Consider the following 26,928-nt stretch of genomic DNA (forward strand, 5'->3'; position numbering starts at 1 on the left):
CATTTTGTAATTTTTTTCTATCTCTAATTTAGTCAAAAATTCTTCGCTTCTCCAAAAATCTGATAAATACACTATTCCTTTCTCCACTGATTTTTAGAATATCAGTCTTTATACCTAGATCATGTTCCCATTTGGCCTTTATTCTTGTGTATGGTGTCAGGCATTGGTCTATGCCTAGCTTCCACCATAATGTTATCCAGTTTTCACAGAAATTTTTGTCAAACAGTGAGTTCTTATCCCAGAAGCTGGGGTCCATGGGTTTAGCAAATAGTAGATGGCTATAATCACTGACTATTGTGTCTTGGGTATCTAATCTATTCCACTATCTCTCTTTCCTGAAGAAAAGACTAGTAGAATTTTATCTTATGACCAACAAAGTATGAATTCGTCTCTCAAGTGCACCAAGTGTGTATCTATTCCACAATTTAAACAAAATACATCTGCTTTCTGATTGTAATACATTGGTACCATATCTAAAGTGTGTCTAGGTAGCCTTGAATTCCAAATTTCCTCGCTCTTCTTGGAAGAGTAAGTTTGGATATTGGTGCATCTTGTAGAAGGTTTGAGTTTTCCTTACACAGTGGGAAATGTTTGATCTAAGTTGCTCTTTCTTTTCAGCTCTTTGACTCATATTGAGGGAGATCTGATGGAGCCACACATGGGTTATCCCAATATTCTATCACATCATTTCTAGTTCCCTAACCAATCACATTAATGATGATGGATTTTCCTTGGTACATATACATTGGTGATGCACTCATCCATTTTGTTGCCAGTTAGTCTCTTGATCACTTGAATCGTTCAAGCATGGTCTATGTGCTCCACAGTGAGGGTCTTTTCTTCAATAACTGCTCTCCAAATATGGTCCTACTCCTTAAGGTTCTACAACAACAAAGTTCAAGGCCATATTTTTGCCTCATGATGATGATTATCAAGGAACTTAGGTACCCTCAATTCAACCTAATTGGCTGTCCAGCATCTATAAATATTTGACACCATCAGTGTGTTGTGGAGTCCTTAACATTCTTCTCGAATTTCTCATTTTCTCTGCATCATTGAGTGGCTCTTGCTACTTCACATCCATAGTGTCAAAGGTCCTGTTCACCATATTGCTATGAGTACTGTACCTCTCCAGGCCTCTGAGACCTTATTCCACTCTTTGCTCCAGTGACTTTGGCCTCCAGGCTGTTCCACAAACAAGACATTCCATTTACTCAGTTCCAAGCATTTTTCCCGGTGCTTTTTTTCTTATGAATCTCATTTATGACCTGTTCAATTCTTTTTTTTCAAAAATAAGTCTTTTTAGATATTCTATATTCTCTTCTGCTAAATCAGGCAATTTAAATTTTTTGTTAATATTCTTGCATTTCAATTAAATTGTTAAATTTATTGGCACATAATTGGGCAAAATAAGTGCTTACAATTTCTTTAATTTCCCCTTTGTTCCTAGTAAATTGACAATTTTCATTTTTAATACTAGTGATTGATTTTCTTCCTCTTTTAACTTAAATTATCCATTGGGTTATCTATTTTATTGCTTTTATCCATAGAATAAACTACTAGTTTTATTTATTAATTCAGTGCTTTTTATGCTCACTTTTTAATCCCACTGTGAATTTTTAGAATTTCAAATTTAGGATTTAGTTGGGTTTATTTGGTTTGGTTTTTTTAAGTTGTAAAATTGCATACCCAAGTCAATAGTCCCCTTTTTGTCTATATAATTATTGTGAGTATTCAAGGGTATAAATTTTCCTGTGTTCACTGCCTTTACTTTATCCCATAGGTTTTGATATATTGTTTTATCATTGTCATCTTCTTCAGTGAAATTATCTACTATTTCTATGATTTGTTCTTTGACTCAATCATTCTTTAAGATTATGTTATTTTATATGCAATTAGTTTATAATCTTTGTTTCTGTGGTCCCTTATTAAATACAACTGGCACTGGAGTATTGCATTTTCATCTGAGGAAGAGACTTTTAATACCTCTGTTTTTTATTATTAAATTTTTCTGTACAAACACATGGTCAGTTTTTGTAAAGGTGTCTTGAACCTCTGAGAAAAAGTTGTATTCCTTAAATACTCCATTGAATTCTCTCCAGATACCTATCATATATGCCATATCTAAAATTCTATTCACTTTCTGAAATTTTTCATATTTATTTTTTGGTTAGATTTATCTAGATCTGAAAGTCAAAGATTAAAGTTGCTCATTTTTATAATACTTCTATCTTTTTCTACCTATAATTCTTTTAACATTTCTATTACAAATGTAGATGCTCTAGTATTTGATATATGCAAGTTTAGATTTAATATTACTTAATTAACTGTAGTGCCTTTTATTAAACTGTGGTTACCCTGTTTATATCTTTTAATTAAATGTATTTTGGCATAATTTTGTCAGAGATCATAATTGCTACCCTTGTTCTTTTGCATCAGCTAAAGCATAATGAATTGTACTCGAAGCTTCCATTTTTAACTCTGCATGACCTCTCATTCAATTTTTAAAAAAATTTAAATTTACTTATTTCAGTTTTCAACAATGACTTGCATAAGTTTTAAATTTTTCCCCCTTCCTCCTTGAGACAGCATGCATTCTTACATGAGTTGTACACTTACTTTCTTATTAAATACATTTTGACATTCGTCATGTTACATAGAAGAATTAAAATGAATGGGAGAAACGAGGAGAAAAATCAAAACAAAACAAAATGTAACACAAGAGAAAATGGTCTTCTTCATTCTGTGTTCTGATTTCATAGGTCTTTCTTTGGACATGGAGGACCTTTTGCATCGAGAATCCTTTGGAAATGTTTTAGGTTCTTGCATTGCTGTGAAGAGCTAAATCGTTCAGAAATAGTCCTCACAAATTGCACCTGTTACTGCATATAATGTTCTCCTGGTTCTGCTCCTTTCACTCAGCAGCAGTTCATATAAGTATTTCCAGATCTTTCTGAATTCTGACAGCTCATAATTCCTTATAGCACAATAGTATTCCACTACATTCATGTCCCATAGTTTTTTCAATCATTTCTCACTTGATGGGCATTTCTTCAATTTCCTGTTCTTGACCATGACAGAAAGAGCTGCAATAAATATTTTTGTACATGTGGGACCTTTTCCCATTTTTATGATCTCTTTGGGATATAGTCATAGAAGCGATATTGCTGGGTCAAAGAGTATACACATTTTTGTAGACCTTTGGGCAGAGCTGCTAATTGCTCTCCAGAATGGTTGGATCAGCTCGCAGCTCTACCAAAAATGAATCAATTTTCCAGCTCTCCCACATCTTTTCCAACATTTATCATCTTCCTGATTTGCCATGCTAGCCAATTAGATAGGTGTGATGTGGTACCTCAGAGGTGTTTTGATTAGAGCACATATTTGACCATTTGTCAGTTCTCGAATGACTTGTATTCTTGCAAATTTTACTCAGCTCTTTATATATTTTAGAAATGAGGCCTACATCACAGGTACTCGTTGTAAAAATTCTTGCCCAATTTTCTGTTCCCCTCCTATTCTTGGTTGCTTTGGATTTGTTTGTGCAAAAACTTTTCAATGTAATCAAAATTATGCATTTGGCACTTCATGATGTTCTATATCTCTTATTTGGACATAAATTTCTCCATTCTTCATAAATCTGACAAATACATTATCCCTTGCTCCCTTAATTGCTTTATAATATCACTCTTTATACCTAGATCTTGTACCCATTTGGACTTTATTCTTGTGTGTGGTGTCAGGCATTTGTGTATGCCCAGTTTCTGCCACATAATTATCCATTTTTCCCAGTAGTTTTTCTCAAACAGTGAGTTCTCATCCCAGAAAATTGGGTCCTTGAGTTGATCAAACAGTAGACTGCTACATTCATTGGCCACTGTTTCCTGAGTCCCTAATCTATCCCACTGATCTACCTCTCTATTTCTTAGCAAGTACAAAGTACTTTTGATGATAACTGCTTTACAATACATATTGAAGTCTGGTATGGTTGGGCCACCTTCCCTAGTATTTCTTTTCATTAATTCCCTGATATTGTAGTCCTGTACTTCTTCCAGATGAATTTTGATATCACTTTTTCTACCTCTATAAAATAATTTCCCAGTACTTTGATTGATATGGTACTGAATAAGCAGAATAATTTACGTAAAATTGTCATTTTTATTTCATTAGCTCAGTCTACCCAGGAGTAACTGATGGTTTCCCAGTTACTTACATTTCTCTTTATTTTTGCAAAGAGAGTTTTGTAGTTGTGCTCATATATTCCCTAGGTTTCTTTTGGCTCACAGACCCCCAAATATTGTATAGTGTCTACCATAACTTTGGAGGGAATCTCTCTTTCTATCTCTTGCTTTTGAATTTTGTTAGCAATATATAGAAATGCCAATGATTTATGTGGGTTTATTATGCAACCTGCAACTTTGCCAAAATTGTTTATTATTTCAAGTAGCTTTTTACTTGATTCTCTAGCATTCTCTAAGTATATCATCATATCATCTGTAAAGACTGATAACTTACTTTCTTCTTTGCCTATTCTACTTCTGTCATTTTCTTTTTCTTTACTCGTTGCTAAAGCTAACATTTATGGTGCCCTATTGAATAACAGTGGTGATAATGAATATCCTTTTCCACCCCGATCTAGTTGGAAATGCATTAAGCTTGCTCCATTATATATAATGTTTGCTGGCGGTTTTAGTTATATGCTACTTACTATTTTGAGGAAGACTCCAATTATTCCCATGCTATTCAGTATTTTTAATAGTAATGGATGTTGTATTTTGTCAGAATCTTTTTCTGCAACTAATGAGATAATCACATGGTTTCTCTTAGGTTTTGTTGATATGATCAATAATACTAATAATTTTCATAATATTGGACAAGCGGTTCATTCCTGGTATAAATTCTACCTGATCATAATGTAGTATTCTTATGGTAATTTGTTGTAATCCTTTTGCTAGTATCTTATCTTAAATTTTTCTTTCTACATTCCTTGGGGAAATTGGTCTATACCTGTCCTTCTCTATTTTGGCTGTTCCTGTTTTAGGTATCAGAATAATATCTGTACAATAAAACCAATTTGATGGGACTTCTTCTTCAGCAATTTTCGCAAATAGTTTCTATATTATGGGAATTAACTGTTCTTTAAATGTTTGATAGAATTCACTGTAAATCCATCTGTCCATGGAGATTTTTCTCCTAGGGAGTTCATTGAGGACTTGTTTGATATGTTTTTCTGGGATGGGCTTATTTAAGTATTTTACTTCCTCTTCTGTTAATCTGGGCAATTTATATATTTTTTAATATTCATTCATTTAACTTACATAGTCAAATTTATGGAGATACATTTGGGCAAAATCATTTCTAATTATTCTTTTAATTTCCTCCTTTTTGGAGTTGAGCTCATCTTTTTAATTTTTTGTTATTGGTAATTTGGTGTCCTTTCTTTTTGTCAGTCACATTGATCAAAAGTTTATCAATTTTATACTTTTTTCATAAAACTAACTTTTAGTTTTATTTATTAGGTCAATAGTTCTCTTAATTTCAATTTTATTAATCTCTCCTTTGGTTTTCAATATTACCAATTTGGCATTTACTTGGGAATTTTTAATGTGTTCTTTTTCTAGCTTTGTCAGTTGCATGCCCAATTCATTGATCTCCTGTTTCTCTATTTTATTCATGTAGGCATTAAAAGACACAAAATTTCCAACAAAAACTGTTTTTGAAGTATTCCATAAGATTTGGTAGGTTGTCATATTATTGTCATTCTCTTGAATGAAGTTGTTGATTGTTTCTTTAATTTGTTGTTTAACTCACTCTTTTTTTGGATTAGAGTCTTCAGTTTCCAATTAATTTTTGGTTTATATTTCCATGAACTTTGATTACATGTAATTTTTATTGCCTCATGATCTGAAAAGGAAGCATTCATGATCTCTGCCCGTGAATCAAGCATTGTGTGTTTTTATACCCTAGCCCATGGTCAGGTTTTGTGTTATGCCTCATGTACTACTGAGAAAAAGATATATTCCTTTCTGTCATATTTCAGTTTTCTCCAGATGTCCATAATATCAACTTCATCTACAGTTCTATTCATCTTCTTGACTTCTTTCTTGTTCATTTTTAGGTTAAATTTATCAAGTTCAGAGAGAGGGAGGTTGAGGTCCCCTGCTAGTATAGTTTTGCTGTCTGTTTCTTCCTAAAATTCCCCTAAATTCTCCTCTAAGAGTTTGGATGCTCTACCACTTGGTTCATGCATGTTTCGTAATGATATTACTTCATTGTCTACAATGTCTTTTAACGGAATATGGTTTACTTTCTTATCTGTTTGATTAGATTTATTTCTGCTTTTGCTTTCTCTGTTATTAGGATTACTACACCTGCTCATTTTACATCAGCTGAGGCACAATATATTCTGCTCCAACCTTTTACCTTTACTCTGTGTGTATCCCCCTGTACCAATGTCTTTCTTGTAGATATATTGTTGGATTATGGCTTTTAATCCAATCTGTTATTTGCCTCTGTTTTATGGGAGAGGTCATTCCATTCACTTTCACAATTATAATTACTATTTGTGTTTTTCCCTCCATCCCATTTTCCCCCATTCATGCTTTTATTTCTCGCTTCTTCCTTATCCTCCACAATAGAGATTTAGTTTTTGACCACTGCTTTCTTTAGTCTTCCACCCCTTCTATCATTCCCCCTCCATTTTATTCCCCCTTTCCCTTACTACTTCTTCTCTCCTTTTAAACCTCTTCCCTGTTCTTTTCCCTTTGTCCTCCTACTGTTTATAGAGCAAGTTGGATTTCTATACATAACACAGTATATTGGTCCATCCTTGAACCAAATCAGATGAGAGTGAATCTCAAATAGTGTTGCCTTCCCTCCCCTCTTTCCCTGTACTATAATATGTTTTTGTGACCCTGCCTTTGATGTAATTTACCATTTCCTGCTTCCTCCTTTTCTCTTGTCCTACTACAATCCATCTTCAACCTTTAAGCACCTTTTTATCATTACATCAGATAATTTATACCCACTTCATCAATGTACGTATATCCCTTTTAAATGTCATAATAAATATGTAATTCTGAAGACTATTAACAATTATCACCCATACGGGGATATGAACAGCTTGCCTATATTGAATAGCAAGTTCTTTCTTACTGTTTACCTTTGTATGACTCTCTTGAGTCTTATACTTGGAGATCAAATTTTCCATTGAGCTCTTCCTTTTCATCAGGAAGGCATGAAAATCTCTTATTTCACTGAATGACCATCTCCTTGTCTGAAATATTATGCTCAATTTTGCTGGGTAATTGATCTTTTGTTGTAGTCCAAACTCCTTTACTTTGCAGAATATCATATTCTATTCCCTCCAGTCCTTGAATGTAAAAACTGCAAGGTCCTGTGTGATCCAGATGCTAGTTCTTTGATATTTGAATTATTTCTTTCTGGTTACTTGTAGTGTTTTCTCCTTAACTTGATAGTTCTGGATTTTGGCAACAATATTCCTTGGTGTTTTCAATTTGGAATCTCTTTCAGGAGATGATTGGTGGATTCTTTTGATGACTATTTTGTCCTGTGAATCTAGAACCTCAAGGCAGTTTTCCTTGATCATTTCTTGAAAGATATTTTCCAGGATCTTTTTTTGATTCATCATGACTTTCTAGTAGATCAATGATTTTTATGTTCTCTCCTGCATCTATTTTGCAGGTCAGTTGTTTTTCCAAAAAGGTATTTTACATTTTTTCCCAATTTTTCATTCTCTATATTTTGTTTGACTGTTTCTTGTTGTCTCATAGAATCATTAATTTCGAGTTCTCCAGTTCTAGTTTTTAATAAAATAGTTTTCCTCAGTTAACTTTTGTACCTACTTTTCCATTTGTCCAACTGTTCATTTTAAGGAGCTGTTCTGTTGAGCAAATTCTTTTTTCATTTTATCAATATTATTTTTAAAGTCATTGGCCAATTTTTCTTCTGCCTCTCAAATTTATTTTTTTAAATCCTTCTTGATCTCTTCCAAAAATGCTCTTTGAGTTTGACAGAGTTCATATTCCCTTTTCAGGTATCAAATGTGAGAACGGTATCAACTCTGTCCTATTCTGTATTCATATTTTGGTCTTCTTTCTCTCCTTAATAAGATTCTATGATCATTGCTTTTTTTTTTTGCTTCTTGCTCATGACAAATACCTTTTTCCTGACTTTCAAAGTGAATCTCTGTTTGTGGGCCTCAGGAGTGTCTATCCAATTTCCTTGGCTGTGCTGAGGCATGCCTGGGGTCCTGGTTTTTGTGCTTGAGGGCTCCACCTCCTTGTTGCTCAAGGTCTCCTCCTGGTTCACGGAGTTGGCCTGCCTGGGACACCTCTTGTCCTGCACTGGTCCCCATCAATCACAGCAAAAGGTAGCCTTCTTGATAGTCCTCCTACCCTTCTGAGCTGAGAGACTGTTTACACCTTGCACTGATTCCACTGTTTCAGGATTTTTCCTGGTGCAGTATTCTCTGCGTTTTTCAAGATCAACAAGGGGAAGGTGAGAGCACTTACACTTTGTTCTGTCATCTTGTCTCCTGATAGTTCAAGTGTGGGACTTTCAAACATTTAATCTGTGGACTGATAGTCTTAGAAGTGGCTGCTGCTCTTGCTGGGAGTTATGTGCTTCTCTTTCCCTCAGTTTCACGGGACTGGGCTGATATGTCAGAGAATCCACACGACTGTTTGTATTTTAGTCTACCCTGGCAGTTCCTGCTCTGTTCTGCTATGTCAGAGTTTGGATTGGTGCAGCCTATGTACTCTGTGCTTCACCAGCCCCATGTAAAAGATCCTTCTGTTGGCTTTCTGGGCTGTCCTGGACTAGAAATCTGCCACACTCTGCCTCCTAGAGAATTCTGCCACTCTAACATTTGTTAAGATTCTCTTTGTAGAGATATCTGAAGGAATTTGTGGTAGGACTCAGGTGAGTCTGTGCTCGCCCTCCATCATCTTAGCTCCAGCCCCTTGTATCTCTCATTCTTAAATGTGTATCTTGTAAACAACATGTTGGGTTCTGATTTTTAAACCATTCTGCTCTCTGGTTGTGTTCTAAGAATGCATTCATTCTATTCCCATTCAAAGTTGTAAATACTATTTGTGAATTTCCCTCCATCACTATTGTCCTTCTCAGCCTCTCTCTGTACACTATACTTGTAGGCTTAGCTTATTCTCTAACCCTCCTATTCTTTATTCTGCCAACATCTCCAGGAGTCATCTCCCACCACTCTCCTAAACCTTAATCTAATCATCTTTCAAAAAGTCCCTTCCCCAACCTCTCCACCACTTCTCTTACTTCTTTATAAGTCCTTAAGATTTCTACACCCCTCCAGATATATGTGTTGTTTCCCCTTCAACCCAGATCTGATGTGAGTAAGGTGCCAACAATTACTAGTTCTCCACCCCCACCTATTATCACTGTATCAGTTCTTTATTTCACACCCCATTTTGTGAGATAATTGTTCCTTTTTTTCCTTTTCCTATCCAATTTTTTTTAAAGAACAAGAACATCATACACAAATCAGCTCCAACATTTATTTCAAGCTACCCTCATAATTCTGAGCTTTAAGAATACTGTTAACATATAGATAAGAACATATATAAATATATGTATGTACAATTATATATGGATGTATGTATATGTATGTTCATGTATATATGGGTATGTGAGAATATATGTGTGTATGCATATTTTGAACTTAATGATGTAATATATATATATATATATATATATATATATATATATAGAGAGAGAGAGAGAGAGAGAGAGAGAGAGAGAGAGAGAGAGAGAGAGAGAGAGAGAGAGAGAGAGACCTTAATGAGTCCCTTATAATTAGTCTTTAAAGTGTTCCTCATATTTTTGGCGGATTTTTTTATATCAAATTTTCCATTGAATTCTGGTCTTTTTGTCACAAATACCTGAAAGTTTTTCAGTTCATCAGGTATACTTTTACTCATTCAGGACTATACCCAATTATTCTGAATAAGTTGTTCATGGTCACAACCCTAGATAATTTGCTCTTTGAAATATAGTGTTCCAATACTTACAGTGTTTTAATGTAGAAGCTGCAAGATCTTCTAAAAACCTGTCTGTATTTCCATAGTATTTAAATTGTATTAGTATTTAAATATATTTAGTATTTAAATTCAGGAGGCCTGAAAGAAAGAAGGTTTAAGATGTGACAACTCCCTGGATTGTTAACTCTTACCTCCTGACATTCTAATGATGTCCCAAATAAATATTTTCGCTTTGCCTTTGAGGAAGAGAGTTTACTATATTTTGCTAATTTATCCTGACAATATGCATGCATATTCTTAGTGGCTGCCATCATATCTCATTGGAGTAACACAGGTCTATCAAGCTTAATCATCTCACAATGTAGTTATAGGAGGAGTTTTTTTTTTTTCCCCCTCACATCATCCTCTCAATATGAACCCACATCTTCTTTAGCCTTAGTAGCTGTCTATGCTCAGGTTCTTCTTCCTTTCTTACTTATTTTAACTTTTTCAGCCACGTATAATTACTATCATATTTTAATCCCAAATTGTGGGTAATATTGTCCTAGGCCTAAGGTCTTTCTTATTGTTATTTTCTCAATTCTGTCAAGTCACTCAATCTCAGGGACTCCTCTCTTCCGCTAAGCCACAGTTAGGGCTCCCAGTCCTAGTATCCTGAAAATATTCTTGCTCCTTGCAGTCCCCACTTGCTTCACGTGTCCTCACCCCTCTCCACTCACAACCACTGTGGTAATCAGATATAATCAGCACTACAAGCTTGGCCTCCACAAAGAGAGAGTGGAAAGTTAGTTGTGGTCAGAGGGGATATGTCTTTCAATCTTCCCACATTCAGTATCATGCTGTTCATTAGATAAAAGTGGTGTGTGAAGTTAAAGTTCAGGTGGTTAAATTTCATGAGAGCTAGTCTGCTTCCTGAGGTAGTTGCCTTGGGAGCAGTTCCTCCTCTTTGTTGATTCAGTGGAGTTGAGCTCGTGGTGTTTACACTTTACTCAAGCCAAATCTCAGCTCCTGAAAGTCCTGTATTTTATATCAAATTATCCATGGTATTCTGGTGTTGTCTTTTTCTTGTAGTCTCAAGTTTTCTTAGGAGGGCAATACGACAGTACACTGTAATATTCATTATACTCTAGTTTCTTCAACAACTCCCTAATTGATTGGCATCACCTCAGTTTCCAATTCTTTGCTTCTACAAAAGTACTGCTACAAATATTTTTGTAAATATGGCCATTTTCCTTTTTCTTTGATACCTTTGAGGTAAAATACTGATATTGCTATTGTTGGGTCAGAAAGTATGGAGAGTTTTGTAGCCCTTTGGGCATAGTTCCATATTGTTCTCCAGAATGATTGGACTAGTTCAGAGCTCCACCAATTGCTTTAGTGTATTGATTTTCCAACATCTTCTCCAGCATTTGTCATTTTCATTTTTTCTCATGGTCGGTGTGTCTCATAGGTGTGAGGTGGTAACCTTCATTTGCCCTTCTTTAATTATTAGTGATTCAGAGCATTTTTATATCACTACTGACAGCTCATATTTCTTCCTCTACCAGTTCATATTCATTAACCATTTACCAATGAAAGGTTGCCTCTCATTTTTACTAATTTGGTCATATATTTCAGAAATAAGATTATTACCAAGATAACATTCTATAAAATTTCCCTCAGTTTCCTTCTTTTCTTCTAATTTAGAGCATGATGTTTTCTTGCAAAGATACTAGAGTAAATGGTCCTTGTCATGTTACAGACTAGGAACTGAGGCAAATAGGGGTTAAGTGACTTTCTCAAGGTTACACAGATAGTAAGTATCTGAAGCCAGGTTTGCATGCAGATTTTGCTGACTGCAGAGCCAGTGCTCTATCCACTGTGTCACCTAGCCATCCCCGAAATACTTATAAATGGCTTAGATCTAAATTCAGTGGGAAAAGAATGTACATATTTCACAGCACCAATGCTAGGATTTAAACTCAAATTCTCTTATTCTAAATCTAATACTTCTGTCCCCTTCAAAGATCAAGTAAGTTTTAACCTCCTGCTTAGTCCCCTTGTATTCACTTCTCATGTCTGCCTCCCAGAATTTGAGTGTCTTAAAGGCTCAATTCATGTGAAACATCTTTCATGTAGCTTTCCTCCTAAGTATCTATCCATAATTTTATGTTAATGCTCCCTTTTCAAATGACACGGTGTTCCCTAGGTACATGTTTTTATGCCTACAGGGTAATGTAGTCTCTCTAAAGTCAGGAAATATTCTTTGTTTATCATTGTTTTCTAAGAGTTTATCATATATTCTCTTCATTTGACAAGTGTTTAGTTGTTGTTCATCCTTCATTTTTTTGGAGGACCAATGACATCAATAGGTGAGTCTTGACTTGTTCAAGAATTGAAATTAAATGAGACAGAGTTGGGCAAATCTGTCAATCTCACTCTCTTTTCCAGAGTCATCCAGGTACAGTAACCAGACAAAAGTGAAAATGATTATCGATAACTAATCAAGTGAATTTTCTCTCCAATCATAGTCTACTTATACACCATCTATCCTTGTCTACCATGTCACCATCAACCTCCCCAGCAATAAGAAGGGACCCTGTAACACAGTTCAGTTCTCAGGAATAGGGTTGATCAGCACATGACTCATCTTGATGGTTGTGGGGTCCAAAGCAGATATAGATGCTATGATGCAGCAAAAAGCAAGTAGCACAAAATACCGTAACCAGAATTACCATCTGTAATTTTCTTTACCCTCCCTACTAGAGTCAAAACCAGTCAAGGACGCTAAAGGAGATGAAGTGATTGTTACTCCTCTACATTCCTTCTTATTGAAAATGCACAGAATTATATTTCCACTTCTTCCTTGTGCTGCTCTCTCCTTCATCCTGTTTAAAAAGTAAAATGTCAGGTTAATAAATAATCCTGAGCCTCCTGAAGGCTTTGCAGGAATACTGTGGAAGAGACAGATTGTGTGCTAGACTGTATCACAGTGCATACTCGTATAGTAGTTGGAATAATTACTACCACAGTGACAGCTGTCTAAACAAAAACCCACCTAGACAAAGCCCTGAGCTCTAACGCACCTTGTGTTAGTAATCTTCTTTCCCCCAGGAGATTTACATTAGTGATTTTGAATGAGGATATATCTTTGTACAGGTGGCAGCATAAGTGAACCAAACCTAAAATCTGCCTAGGGAAGGTTTCCTTATGAGGCATTATGATGAATCTAATCAGAGAAAGTTTTTCCTAAATGTTTTCTCACATCAAAGTCATCTGTTCTGGTCTCAAACCTATCAGTGAGCGATGCTAACATTTATCTGAAGCATGTGAAAATTTCCCCCAGCAGAACCTAAAAATAAACGTGACAGAAGTTAAAGAGGTGAATAAAACTCTGGATAAAGTAGATATGATGGATCTCTGGAGAAAACTGAATAAGGATAGAAAGGAATATAAATTTTTCTAAGTGGTACATAGCACATATGCAAAAATTTGCCCTGTACTAGGGCATAAAAACCTCACAATCCAGAGCTAAAAGTGGAGACACTCAATACATCCTTCTCAGATCATAATTCAATAAAAATTAAATGTGATAAAAGGTCATGGAAAGATAGACCAAAAATTAACTGGAAACTAAAAAATCTAATCCTAAAGGAGTTGATTAAAGAACAAATCATAGAAACAATCAACAACTTCATTCAAGAGAATGACAATAATGAGACAACCTTCAAAATCTTATGTGATGTTACAAAAGCCGTTCTTAAGAGAAGCTTTATATCTTTGAATACCAACATGAATGAAAGAGAGAAAGAGGAGATCAGTGAATTGGGCATGCACCTGAAAAATCTAGAAAAAGTACAAATTGAAAATATCCAAGGAAAGATTGAATTAGAAATACTGAAGACTAAAGGAGAGATTAATAAAAGTTAATTAAGAAAACTATTGAACTAATCAATAAAACTAAGTGTTGGTTTTATGAAAAAAACCAATAAAATTGATAAAAACTTTGGTCAATTTGATTTAAAAAAGAAAAGAAGAAAACCAAATTACCAATATCAGAAAAGAAAAGGGTGAACTCACCTCCAATGAGGACGAAATTAAAAAATAATTAGAAATTACTTTGCCCAATTGTATGCCCATCCATTCAACAATATAAAGGATATGGATGATTATTTTTTAAAAAAATAAATTGCCCAGATAAACAGAAGAGGAATTTGAATACTTAAATAACCCCAACTCAGAAAAAGAAACTGAACAAGACATCAAAGAACTCTCTAGGAAAAAACCTCCATGGCTGGATGTATTTACGAGTGAATTCTAGAAGACATTTAAAGAACAGTTAATTCCAATACTCTATAGACTATTTGGAAAAATTGAGGAAGGAGTCCTTCCAAGTTTTTTTATGATGCAAATACGGTTTGGATATCTAAACCAGGAAAAGCCAAAACACAAAAAGACCAAATATTATACACCAATTTCTCCAATGAATGAAGATGCAAAAATTTTAAATAAGATATTAGCAAAAAGAATACAGCAAATTATCATGAAAATAACACATTTTGATCCGGTACGATTTATACCAGGATTGCAAGTCTGCTTCAATATTAGGAAAACTACTAGCAATATTGATCATATCAACAACAAAACTAACAGAAGTCACATGATTATCTGAATAGATGCAGAAAAAGTTTTGACAAAATACAACACCCATTCCTACTGAAAACACTGGAGAGCGTAAGAATAAGTAGAACTTTCCATAAAGTAATAAGTAGTTTCTCCTTAATACCTTCAGCAAGCATCGTATGCAATGAATATAAGGTAGATGGATTTCCAATAAGAACAAGGATGTCCATCATCACCACTATTATTCAATATGATTCTGGAAATGTCAGCTATAGCAATAAAAGAAGAAAAAGAAATTGGAGGAATTACAATAGGCAAAGAAGAAACTAAGTTATCACTCTTTGCACATGATATGACATTATACTTAGAGAATTCCAGAGATTCAAGTAAAAAACTACTTGAAATAATAAACAACTTCAGTAAACCTGCTGGTTACAAAGTAAACCCACAAAAATCTTCTCCATTTCTATATATTACTAACAAAACCCAACAGCAAGAGACAGAAAGAGAAATCCATCTAAAGCTGGGATAGACACTGTAAAATATTGGGAAGTCTACCTGCCAAAGCAAACCCAGGGAGTATATGAGCAGAATGACAAAACACTTTTCTTACTAATAAAGTCAGTTCTAAGTAAGTGAAAAAGCATCAGTTGCTTGTGGGTAGTCCAAGCCAATATAATAAACATGACAATTCCACTTAAATTAATTTACTTATTCAGTGCCAGACCAACCAAACTATCAGAAAATTGTTTTCTAGACCTACGAAAAATAATATCAAAAAATCATCTGGAAGAACAAAAGATCAAGAATATCAAGGGGACTAATCAAAAGAAATGCGAGGGAAGATGGCCTCACTCTACCAGATCATAGACTGTAATATAAAGGAACAATTATCAAAACCACTTCATTCAGGCTAAAAACCAGAAGGGTAGACCAGGGGAAAAGACAAATACTCAAGACACAATAGTCAATGAATATAGCAATCTACTGTGTGACAAACCAAGGACCCCAGCTTCTGGGATAAGAACTCACAGTTCAACAAAAATTGCTGGGAAAACTGAAAAACAGTGTGGCAGAAAATAGGCATAGACCAATGCCTGACACTGTTCACAAGAATAAAGTCCAAATGGGCACATTATTTAGGTATAAAGATTGAAACTATAAACAAATTAGTGTAGCAAGGAGTAGTATATATATCAGATTTTTGGAGAAGGGAAGCATTTTTGGGTAAACAAGAGATACAAAGCATTATGAAGTGCAAAATGGATTATTTTGATTATGTGTAACTGGAAAGTTTTTGCACAACATAACCTAATACAAACAAGAAAAGGAGGGAAGCAGAAAACTGGAAAAGAATTGTTGCATCTAGTGTCTCTGATAAAGACCTCATTTCTAAAACATATAGAGAACTGAGTCAAATTTACAAAAATACAAATCATTCCCTAATTGATAAATGGTCAAAGAATTTGAAGAGTCAGTTTTCAGAAAAAGAAATTCAAGCTATCTGTAGTCATATGAAAAAAACTCTAAATCACTATTGATTAGAGAGATGCAAATCAACACAATTCTGAGGTACCACATCACATCTATCAGGTTGGATAACATGACAAATCAGGAAGATAACAAATGTTGGAGATGATGTGGAAGAGTCGGAACAGTAATTCATTATTGGTGGAGCTGTGAGCTGATTCAATCATTCCGGAAAGCAATTTGGAACCATGCCCAAAATGTTTCAAAAATGTGCCTACACTATGACCCACCAATATCTCTCCTAGGACCGTGTCCCAAAAAGATCGTAAAAATGGGAAAGAGTCCCACATATCCAAAATATTTGTAGCAACGTTTTGTTGTGGCCAAGACCTAGAAATCAAAGAGATGTCCATCAATTGAGTAATAGCTGAAAAATTTGTGGTATATGAATGTGAAAGAATACAATTTTGCTATAAGAAGTGATGAGCAGGAAGATTTCAGAGGAAGGTCTTATATGAACTGATGCTGTGTGAAAGGAGTGTGTGAAAGGAGAACTTTATACTCTGTAACAACCACGGTGTGAGAGGAATTTTTCTGGTAGACTTAGTCCTTCACAGCAATAGAAGGACCTAAAAAATTCTCAGTGGACTCAAGGCAAAACGCCCTCCACATCAAGAGAAAGAAGTGTGGAATTCCATCTCAGAATGAAGCAGACCATTATCTCCTGTGTTATGGTTTGTTTTGTTTTATGGTTTCTCCCATTCATTTTATTTCTCATTTATTTTTTCATTTTAAATTTATTTATTTACTTTAAGTTTTCAACATCCATTTCCACAAAATTTTAAGTTCCAAATTTTCTCCCAATCTTTTCCCTCCCACCACCCCAAAATACCAAGCATTTTCATTACCCTTACTACCAATCTGCCCTCTCTTATAACATACCTCCCTTCCTTTATCCCAATCTTCTCTTTTGTCCTGTAAGGCAAGATGAATTTCGATATCCCATTACCTGTATTTGTTATTTCCCAGTTGTGTGCAAGAACAATATTCAACAGTTGTTCCTAAAACTTTGAGTTTCAGCTTCTCTTCCTTCCTCCCTTCCGACCCATTGCCACTGAGAAGACAAGCGATTCAATATAGTCCATATATGTGTAGTTTTCCAAATGACCTCCATGATAGTCATGTTGTGTAAGATGGACTATATTTCCCTCTATCCTATCCTGCCACCACTTCTTCTATTCTCTCTTTTGACCTTGTCCCTCCCCAAGAGTGTTACTTCTAATTGCTATCTCCTATTGCCCTCCCTTCCATCATCCCCGCCATATTGCTTATTCCCTTCTCTTCCAATTTCCTGTATTGAAAGAAAAGTTTCATACCAAAATGAGTGTGCATTTCATTCCTTCCTTGAGCCAAATGTGATGAGAGTAAGCTTCACATTTTCCCTTTCACTTCCTGCCCTTTTTCCTCCATTGAAAAGTCTTTTTCTTGCCTCTTTTATGAGAGATAATTTGCCAAATTCCATTTATCCCTTTCTCTGCCCAATATATTCCTCTCTCACCCTTTAGTTTTATTTTTTTAGATATGATCCCTTCCTATTCAACTCACCCTGTGTTCTCTGTCTCTCTCTGTCTCTCTGTCTCTGTCTATCTCTGTCTCTGTGTGTGTGTGTGTGTGTGTGTGTGTGTGTGTGTGGAGTCCCACCAACTGCCCAGATACTTAAAAAAGTTTCAAGAGACAGAAATACTGTCTTTCCATGTGGGAATGTAAACAGTTCAACTTTAGTAAGTCCCTTATGATTTTTCTTTCCTGTTTACCTTTTCATGCTTCTCTTGATTCTTGCTTTTGAAAGTCAAGTTTTCTTTTCATCAAGAATGCTTCAAAGTCCTTTATTTCATTGAAAGACCATTTTTCCCTGAAGTATTATACTCAGTTTCTTTGGGTAGGTGATTTTTGGATTTAATCCTAGTTCCTTTGACTTCTGGGATATCATATTCCATGCCCGTTGATCCCTTAATGTAGAAGCTGCTAGATCTTGTGTTATCCTTATTGTACTTCCACAGTACTCAAACTGTTTCTTTCTAGATGCTTGCAATATATTCTCCTTGGTCTGGTAACTCTGGAATTTGGTTACAATGTTGCTAGGAGTTTTCTTTTTTGATCTCTTTCTGGAGGTCATGGATGGATTCTTTCAATATTTATTTTTCTCCTCTGGTTCCAGAATACAAAGGCAGTTTTCCTTGATAATTTCATAAATGCTGATGTCAAGGCTCTTTTTTGATCTTTTTTTTTTTTTGACTTTCAGGTAGTTCCATAATTTTTAAGTTGTCTCTCCTAGATCTATTTTCCAGATCAGTTTTTTTTCCAATGAGATCTTTCACATTATCTTCCATTTTTTCATTCTTTCAGTTTTGCTTTGTGATTTCTTGGTTTCTCATAATGTCATTAGCCTCCATTTGTTCCATTCTAATTTTTAAAGAACTATTTCCTTCAGTGAGCTTTTGAATCTCCTTTTCCATTTGGTTAATTCTTGTTTTTAAAGCATTCTTCTCATCATTAGCTTTTTGGAACTCTTTTGCCAGTTGAATTAGCCTGTTTTTAAAGATGTAATTTTCTTCAGCATTTTTTTGGATCTCCTTTATCAAGTTGTTGACTCACTTTTCATGATTTTTTTTGCATCTCTCTCATTTCTCTTCCCAATTTTTCTTCCACCTCTCTTACTTGATTTTCAAAATCATTTTTCAGTTCTTCCATGGCCTGAGACCACTGAATATTTATTTTTGATGTCTGGGATACAGAAGCCTTGACTTTTATATCTTTCCCTGATGGTAAGCATTCTTCTTCCTCATCCAAAATGATGGGATGAGATATCTGTTCACCAAGAAAGTAAACTCTCTATACTCTTATTTTTCCCCTTTTTTGGGCATTTTCCCAAGCAGTTACTTGACTTTTGGGTCCTTTTTCAATTGCAGGGTATACTCTGGGGATTTGCAAGATCTCATTTCCTCCAAAGTGGCACAAGGAAGCCTATCCACTCTTCTGGGAGCAAACAGAAATTTTTTGCCCAGAATCTGTGAGTAGTAGAGTTTCCTCTCCACAACCACCTGGCCTCCACTTCCACCAAGCCAGCACTGGGGGCTAAGATTCAAATTAGCTACTCAATTCCCCCAGGGGCTTTAGGCAGGGGCAGGGCAACCATTCAGTGTGAGATTAAAATCAGTTGCTCAGGTGGGGACAGGGCTGCCACACAGGGCTCAGTTGCCCTAGAGTCTTTATAATGAGGCTTTCCTGCAATAATGGATGCGAGCTGCTGCCTGCCTTGGGAGCACCACCAGCTGTTCCCTCTGCTGCTGTTGCCTGATGCCAGAGCTGTGGGGACACCCTGCTCCTTTCTCAACCAGCTGGAAAAACCCTCTCACTGACTTTTGTCACCTGTGGGTTGAGGAATCCATGCTACTACTGGAGATTCTGTCCCTGAAGTCTACTTGGTCCTGCTCCTCCTTGTGCCATGCAGGCCAAAGCTGGGCTGGGCTCTGCTTTGTGGCTGGTGCGACAGACCTTTCTCATTAGTCTTTCAGATCACTCTGGGCTAGAAATCTCCTCCACTCCGTTGTTCTGTGGATTTTGCTGCTCTAGAATTTGTTGAGAGTCTTTCTTCACAGGTATTTTATGGGCTGTGTGGGAAGAACTAGTATATGTGCATCTTTCTACTCCAACATCTTAGCTCCACCTACTCTCCTATTCATTTTAATTCTTCTATGCAATATGACTAAGGTGAAAAGGTATTTAATAAGAATGTATGTGTAGTACCTATATAAGATTGCACTTGGCCTTGGAGTGGGAGTGAGGAGGGAGGGGGAAAGAGGAAGAGGGAGGAGTCAAAGTCTAAAATATATGGAAATTATTGTAGAAAACTGAAAATATTTAAAATAATTTTTTAAAAAAGAAGTATACAGTCAGCTATTACATATGACTTCTGAATAAAGCAGCTTTGATGGTAGGGATTAAGGTTTGATAAACACCTTCTTTAGTATTTGGCAGAATCACACATCAGTTATGGCATTTATTTATAACCTATTATAACCTAAGCAACACTTTCATATATTATTATTAACCAACATTTAAGACATTTGGGGACAAATGCAAAACTTAAGCATGTTTTAAGACAAAACAAACTGTGGAATTATACATATGATACCCAAATGAAAAGTTTCAGGAATAACATTCGTGGCCCCACCATAACCTAAAATTCCTCAGCATTTTGTGGGATACTTTTACCACAGACATTTTGCCTTTCTCCAGCAGTTTTGAGTTAATAAAGACTCTTTCAAAGAGGAAGTCACAGATACAATCTCACATGTGACCACTGGAGATCTCAGCCCTCCATTCTAACCATTGTATTGTCACATGAATAAAAGGAATGCTGGGAACAAAGCCAATATGATTATATCAGAGCAGATTCCTTCAATAATATCAAGGAGAAACTGGACACTTAACTCCAGTAGAAAAACCACAATTTCCCCTGTATGAACATTGCCTATCCAGGACCATTTCCCACCAGTTTCGCGTTTAGGAAAGTGTTGAGTATGGTGCAATACAGTTATAACTGGTTTTGATTAAAGCGCCTCCTTTGTAGGTTTATAGTGCTAAAGTTGAAATCTGGACAAAAGTCAAGAAGTATAAAGCTCATTTTTCTGGTCAATTTATTGCTGAGTGGCTCTGCATGCCATTATTCAGAGAAAATTTAAGAAATTATCTATTTTATGTGAATTACAAAACTTTTGATGAAAGGGAACGAAGCCATTAAACTATACATCTCAGTTCATGAAACCTGAAAAGATGAACTCCAACCAGTTCTAATTGGGAAGACACTAATGGTAAAGGTACTTGTATTTCCTTTGCAAGTTTCCTTTAGTATCTAGATATTTTAGGATTGGTCAGAGTCAGCTTCAGTAGTCCCAATTATTTTTTAAAATTAATTTACTTTAAATTTAAATGCACAATAAGAAAAGAAGGAGAAACATAATTGCTGTCCTTCCTTTGTAAAGAGGACCAAAATGACATCACCACGATAAACTTAAGTTTCAGTGTGCCTCACTGTGGCTGATCAGACCAATATGAGCTCAGAATACTCTACCATAGATTGGGCACAGATAGTCCCTATGAATATTTGGAGTGGACACTCCAAATTTGCATATCCTGCCGTTACATTGTGCTCTCTCAAGTCTGGTTTGCTCAGAGAGCATCACACTCTTTCTGATGTGGGCACACCATGCTGAGTGGTTCTGTGCCAGTGCTTCTCTTATCACACAATCAAATCCAAAGCTCTTGAGAGAGATCTTGAGAGTGTTCCTATATCACTTCTTATGATTGCTTGCCCCGTACAAGCCGTCCACAAAACAGTCTTTTTGGTAAGTGTACATTTTGCATTTGAACAACATGTCCAGCCCATCGGAATTGTGTTCTCTGAAGCATAGTTTGAACGCTTGGCAGTTTAGTTCAAGTAAGGACCTCAGTGCCTGGTAACTTATCCTGCCAGGTGATCTTCAGAATCTTCCTAAGAGAGCTAACGGAAGTGGTTCAGTTTTCTGGCATGGCGCTGGTAGAGTGTCTATGTTTGACAGACACACAACAATGAAATCAGCACAATGGCTCTGTAAAACTTCAGTTTGGTAGTCAGTCTAATAATACCCTTTCTCTCCCATACTTGCCTTCAGAACCTCCCAAACACTGAGAGAGCAACACGTGCAACAACCTCCTTGTCAATGTGTACCTCCTTGGAAAGTATGCTTCCAAGGTAAGTGAAATTATCCATAGTGTTCAAAATTTCTCCATTTCTTGTAACCCATGATTCCACATATGGATTGTGTGGTGGTGATTGATGGAGCACCCGTGTTTTCTTGGGGTTAATTATTAGGTCAAAATTAGCACAGGCAGCAGAGAATTGATCCATACTTTGTTGTATCTCAGCTTCAGAGGCTACAATGAGTGCACGATCTTCTGTAAACAGCATATCATGTACCAACAATCCCTCCATTTTGGTCTTGGCTTTTAGCCTTTTCAAACTGGTGCACCCAAAGAGGGCAAGCTTACAATAGTGGGTGACTTTAATGTTAGAGTAGGCTCAGACTGTCAGACTTGGCAGGGAGTCCTGGGGAGGAATGAAGTGGGAAACAGCAATAGCAATGGTCATTTACAGCTGAAGACTTGTACATCACATGATCTCGTCACCAACACTATTGTCTATTTACTTAAATGCAATAAAACTTCATGGCAGCACCCTCACTGTATACATTGGCATCTAATACACTATGTGATTGTAAGAAGAGACAGACAAGATGAGAGAGTGATGAAGACAATATGTGGTGCATTATTTTAAACTTAAATATACAACAAGAAAAGAAAAAGAAAGATATTGTAAGCTTAACTCCTGAAACTTAAACATAAAATACAAAAAAAAATAGCATTACTATCTGCACAATAGAATATGAGAGGATTAAAAATGTATAGCAAAAAAATTGTGTTCTAAGCTGTCCATTTTTTTCTTTGCCTCTTTGTAAACTTTTTTTTGTTCTCTGCTGTGCATTTTTTACTTTGTTCTCCTCTCTTCCAGAATGCTACAATTTAAGTATGGATATCCCACACACATATACACACACATATTCCTATATATACACATATATGCATATACTTACATACACATACATACAATTAGATGTCTATAATCATACTCTTATATACGTATAATCATATACCTTCACATGTACCTATAGAAAACCATACTATAGTTGTATTTCTCTGCTCCTCTGAGGGTAAGTAACGTTTTCCTTCATAAGTCCAAGTCTTTGCTTATTTTTTTAATTCACCAAATCATCATGTCCTATATTACAGCAATATTCCAAGCTTATTACTTTGTGCTAGTGATTTTAACTAAGCCTAAAACAGTATTTATTAACGTGGCTAGAGTGTAGTACAGTTTCTCTATTTTTGTCTTTTGATTAAATCTCTTTTACCTTTAATTTTGTTTGAGATAATGACTACTACTCCTGTTTTTTTCTCTAATAAATTTTGGTCCTGATCTTTATTTTATGGTTGTGTGTGTTTCTTATTCCTCCTAACTACTCTCCTTCACTTCCATCAACTACCTTGCCTCGTATTACTTAACTTACAGTCGCTCCCTTATCCTATCTCACCCCACAAAATATTTTCCTTATTCTCCCTCCATCTCTTTAACCTTTTTTTATTTTTGAATTTTGAAAATTGTTATGCCTCTCTCTCCACACGCACACAGACACACTCACACACACACGTGTATGTGTATATATATATGCATATATATGTATATATTTCCCTCTTTAACCCATTCTTGATGAGAGCATGATCCCAGAACTACCAGCCCTCTTCCTCCATCTGATTTCTGTGTCAATTCTTCCTCTCACAGCTCATTGGTATAAGATAATCACCCTCTTTACCTTATCCTACGTGGTTTACTTTTTAGTATCGCACTATATCCCAGTCTTTCTTTTGATCTATTCAATTACCATTAACAATCTTAGATATAAAATTTACATTATAGACAGGGCGGAGCCAAGATGGCGAAGTAGAAAGACGCACATACACATAGCTCCGAACCCACAAACCACAGAACGGCAGAGGGGACCAACCCAGGGCAAATTCTGCACCCAGAGACCACGGAATATTGGAGTGAGGGAGATTTCTGTTCTGGAGAGACCTGTAAACCTCTCGCAAAAGGTCTGTCGCGCTGCAGATGCAGTGCCCAGCCCGGCCTGCGGCGGCAGCCACGGCTCCAAGAGGTACAGATCTGAGAAGGCTCCAGAGACGGGATCTCCAGTGGTGGCACAAGCCCCGCCACCCACAGGTGACGAGGGTCAGTGAGAGAGGCTCTTAGGCAGGTTGAGTGGGGTGCCCCCATGGCTCAGGCCCCCCCCCAGGAGATAGAAGCTGAGAGGCAGCTGCAGACAGGGGCTCCCCAAGCAGGCGGGAGCCTGGATCCATTGTGAAAGGTCTGTGCATAAACCCCCTGAGGGAACTGAGCCTGAGAGGGGGCCCTGCCCTGACCACCTGAACATAATCTCATACTGAATAGCAGCCCTGCCCCCGCCAAAAGCCCTAAGGCGGGAAGCAGCATTTGAATCTCAGTCCCCAAACGCTGGCTGGGAGGACCAGGAGGCGAGGTGGGTGTGAGGAGATTATTCAGAGGTCAAGCCACTGGCTGGGGAGAATGCCCAGAAAAGGGAAAAGAAATAAAACTATTGAAGGGTACTTTCTCAGAGAAAAGACACTTCCTCCCTACCTTTCTGACGAGGAGGAACAATGCTTGCCATCAGGCAAAGACACGGAAATCAAGGATTCTGTGTCCCAGCCCACCCAATGGGCTCAGGCCATGGAAGAGCTCAAGAGGAATTTTGAAAATCAAGTTAGAGAGATGGAGGAAAAACTGGGAAGAGAAATGAGAGGGATGAAAGAGAAGCATGAAAAGCAGATCAGCTCCCTGCTAAAGGAGAACAAAAAAAATGTTGAAGAAATTAACACCCTGAAAACTAGCCTAACTCAATTGGCAAAAGAGGTGCAAGGGGCAAATGAGGAGAAGAATGCTTTCAAAAGCAGAATCAACCAAATGGAAAAGGAGATTCAAAAGCTCACTGAAGAAAATAGTTCTTTCAAAACTGGAATGGTACAGATGGACGCTAGGGACTTTATGAGAAAGACAGATATCACAGAACATAGCGTGAAGATTCGAAAAATGGAAGATAATGTGAAATATCTTATTGGAAAAACAACTGACCTGGAAAATAGAATCAGGAGAGACAATGTAAAAATTCTGGGACTACCTGAAAACCATGATCAAAAGAAGAGCCTAGACATCATCTTCCACGAGGTTGTCAAGGAAAACTGCCCTGAGGTTCTAGAACCAGAAGGCAAAATAAATATTCAAGGAATCCACAGAACACTGCATGAAAGAGATCCAAAAAGAGAAACTCCTAGGAGCATTGTGGCCAAATTCCAGAATTCCCAGGTGAAAGAGAAAATATTGCAAGCAGCTAGAAAGAAACAATTCAAGTATTGTGGAAATACAATCAGGATAGTACAAGATCTGGCACCCTCTACATTGAGAGATAGAAGGGAATGGAATAGGATATTCCGGAGGGCAAAGGAACTAGGACTGAAGCCAAGAATCACCTACCCAGCAAAACTGAGTATAATACTTCGGGAGAAAAAATGGTCTTTCAATGAAATAGAGGACTTTCAAATTTTCCTGATGAAAAGACCAGAACTGGAAAGAAAATTTGACTTTCTAACACAGGAATGAAGAGAACCATGAAAAGGTGAACAGCAAAGAGAAGTCATAAGGGACTTACTAAAGTTGAACTGTTTACATTCCTACATGGAAAGACAATATTTGTAACTCTTGAAGCATTTCAGTATCTGGGTACTGGGTGAGAGTACACACACACACACATGCACACACGCACACATACATAGAGACAGAGTGCACAGAGTTAATTGAAGAGGAGGGGATCATATCTTAAAAAAAATGAAATCAAGCAGTGAGAGAGAAATATTGGGAGGATAAAGGGAGAAGTTATATGAGGCAAATTATCTCTCATAAAAGCGGCAAGCAAAAGACTTATTAATGGTGGGATAAAGAGGGGAGGCAAGAGAAAAACATGAGGTCTACTCTCATCACATTCCATTAAAGGAAAGAATATAATGCACACTCATTTTGATAGGAAAACCTATCTCATAATACAGGAGAGTGGGGGACAGGGGCACAAGCAGGGTGGGGGGGAGGATAGAGGGGAGGGCATGGGGAGGAGAATGCAATACGAGGTCGACACTCATGGGGAGGGAAAGGATCATAAGACAATAGAAGTAATGGGGGACAGGATAGGATGGAGGGAAATATAGTTAGTCCTATACAACACAACTAGTATGGAAATCATTTGCAAAACTAAACAGATATGGCCTATACTGAACTGCCTGTCTTCCAAGGGGAAGGGGTGGAGAGGGAGGGAGCTAAAGAAGTTGGAACTCAAAGTGTTAGGACCAAATGTAATGTTCTTACCACTGGGTAACAAGAAATACAGGTTAAGGGGTCAAGAAAGCTATCCAGCCCTACAGGACAAAAGAGAAGACGGAGACAAGGGCAGGGAGGAAGGATAGAGGAGAGAGCAGATAGGTCACAGGGGCAATTAGAAAGCTTGAGTCTGGGTTGGGGAGGGGAGAAAAGGGGAGAAAATTTGTAACCCAAAATTGTGTGAAAATAAATGTTAAAAGTTAAATAAAAAAAAAATTTACATTATAGAGTCCCTGATAATTAGTCTTTCTTATGTACCTGATATTTTTCTTTGACCTTGTACATAAAATTTTCTGTGGATTTCACATCTTATGTAACAGAATCTTGAAATCTGGCAACTCAATGAATGCTTCCCGTTACATTCATTATTGTGTTTGACTTTGATTGGTATCGTATTTTCAGAAACAAACTAAATTCTTTTGCTCTTTGATACATGGCTTTCCAAGGTTTGACATCTTTTAGTGTAGCCAGTGCTAGGTCTTATGTAATTCTAACTGTGACTCAACCATATTTGAATTTTTTTCTTCCTGCTCCTAATACTTTCTCCTTCATTTGGGGGTTGTGGAAACTTGATATAATATTCCTTCAGGTTTTCCTTCAAAAATGTCTTTCAGGTAATGATCGAGGGATTTTTTTTTCTTATTTCTCCTTTCATATATTGGTCTAACGCTTCAGGATAGTTTTCTTTCTATTTCTTGCATTATTATATCAAGATTTATTTTATTA

General features: G+C 36.5%; 1 protein-coding gene and 1 pseudogene across 1 annotated transcript in view; both read left to right on the plus strand.

Annotated features, from left to right (window-relative positions):
* Positions 1-26,928, plus strand: part of LOC140517968 (immunoglobulin alpha-2 heavy chain-like) — a gene marked incomplete at its 5' end in the record, with an annotated part of 937,512 nt that overhangs the window by 515,398 nt on the left and 395,186 nt on the right. The window lies entirely within an intron of this gene.
* On the plus strand, positions 12,373-20,608 carry LOC140529445 (glycogenin-1 pseudogene; annotated as a pseudogene).

The sequence above is a fragment of the Notamacropus eugenii genome, chromosome 1 (assembly GCF_028372415.1).
Source record: "Notamacropus eugenii isolate mMacEug1 chromosome 1, mMacEug1.pri_v2, whole genome shotgun sequence".
Lineage (NCBI taxonomy): Eukaryota > Metazoa > Chordata > Mammalia > Diprotodontia > Macropodidae > Notamacropus > Notamacropus eugenii.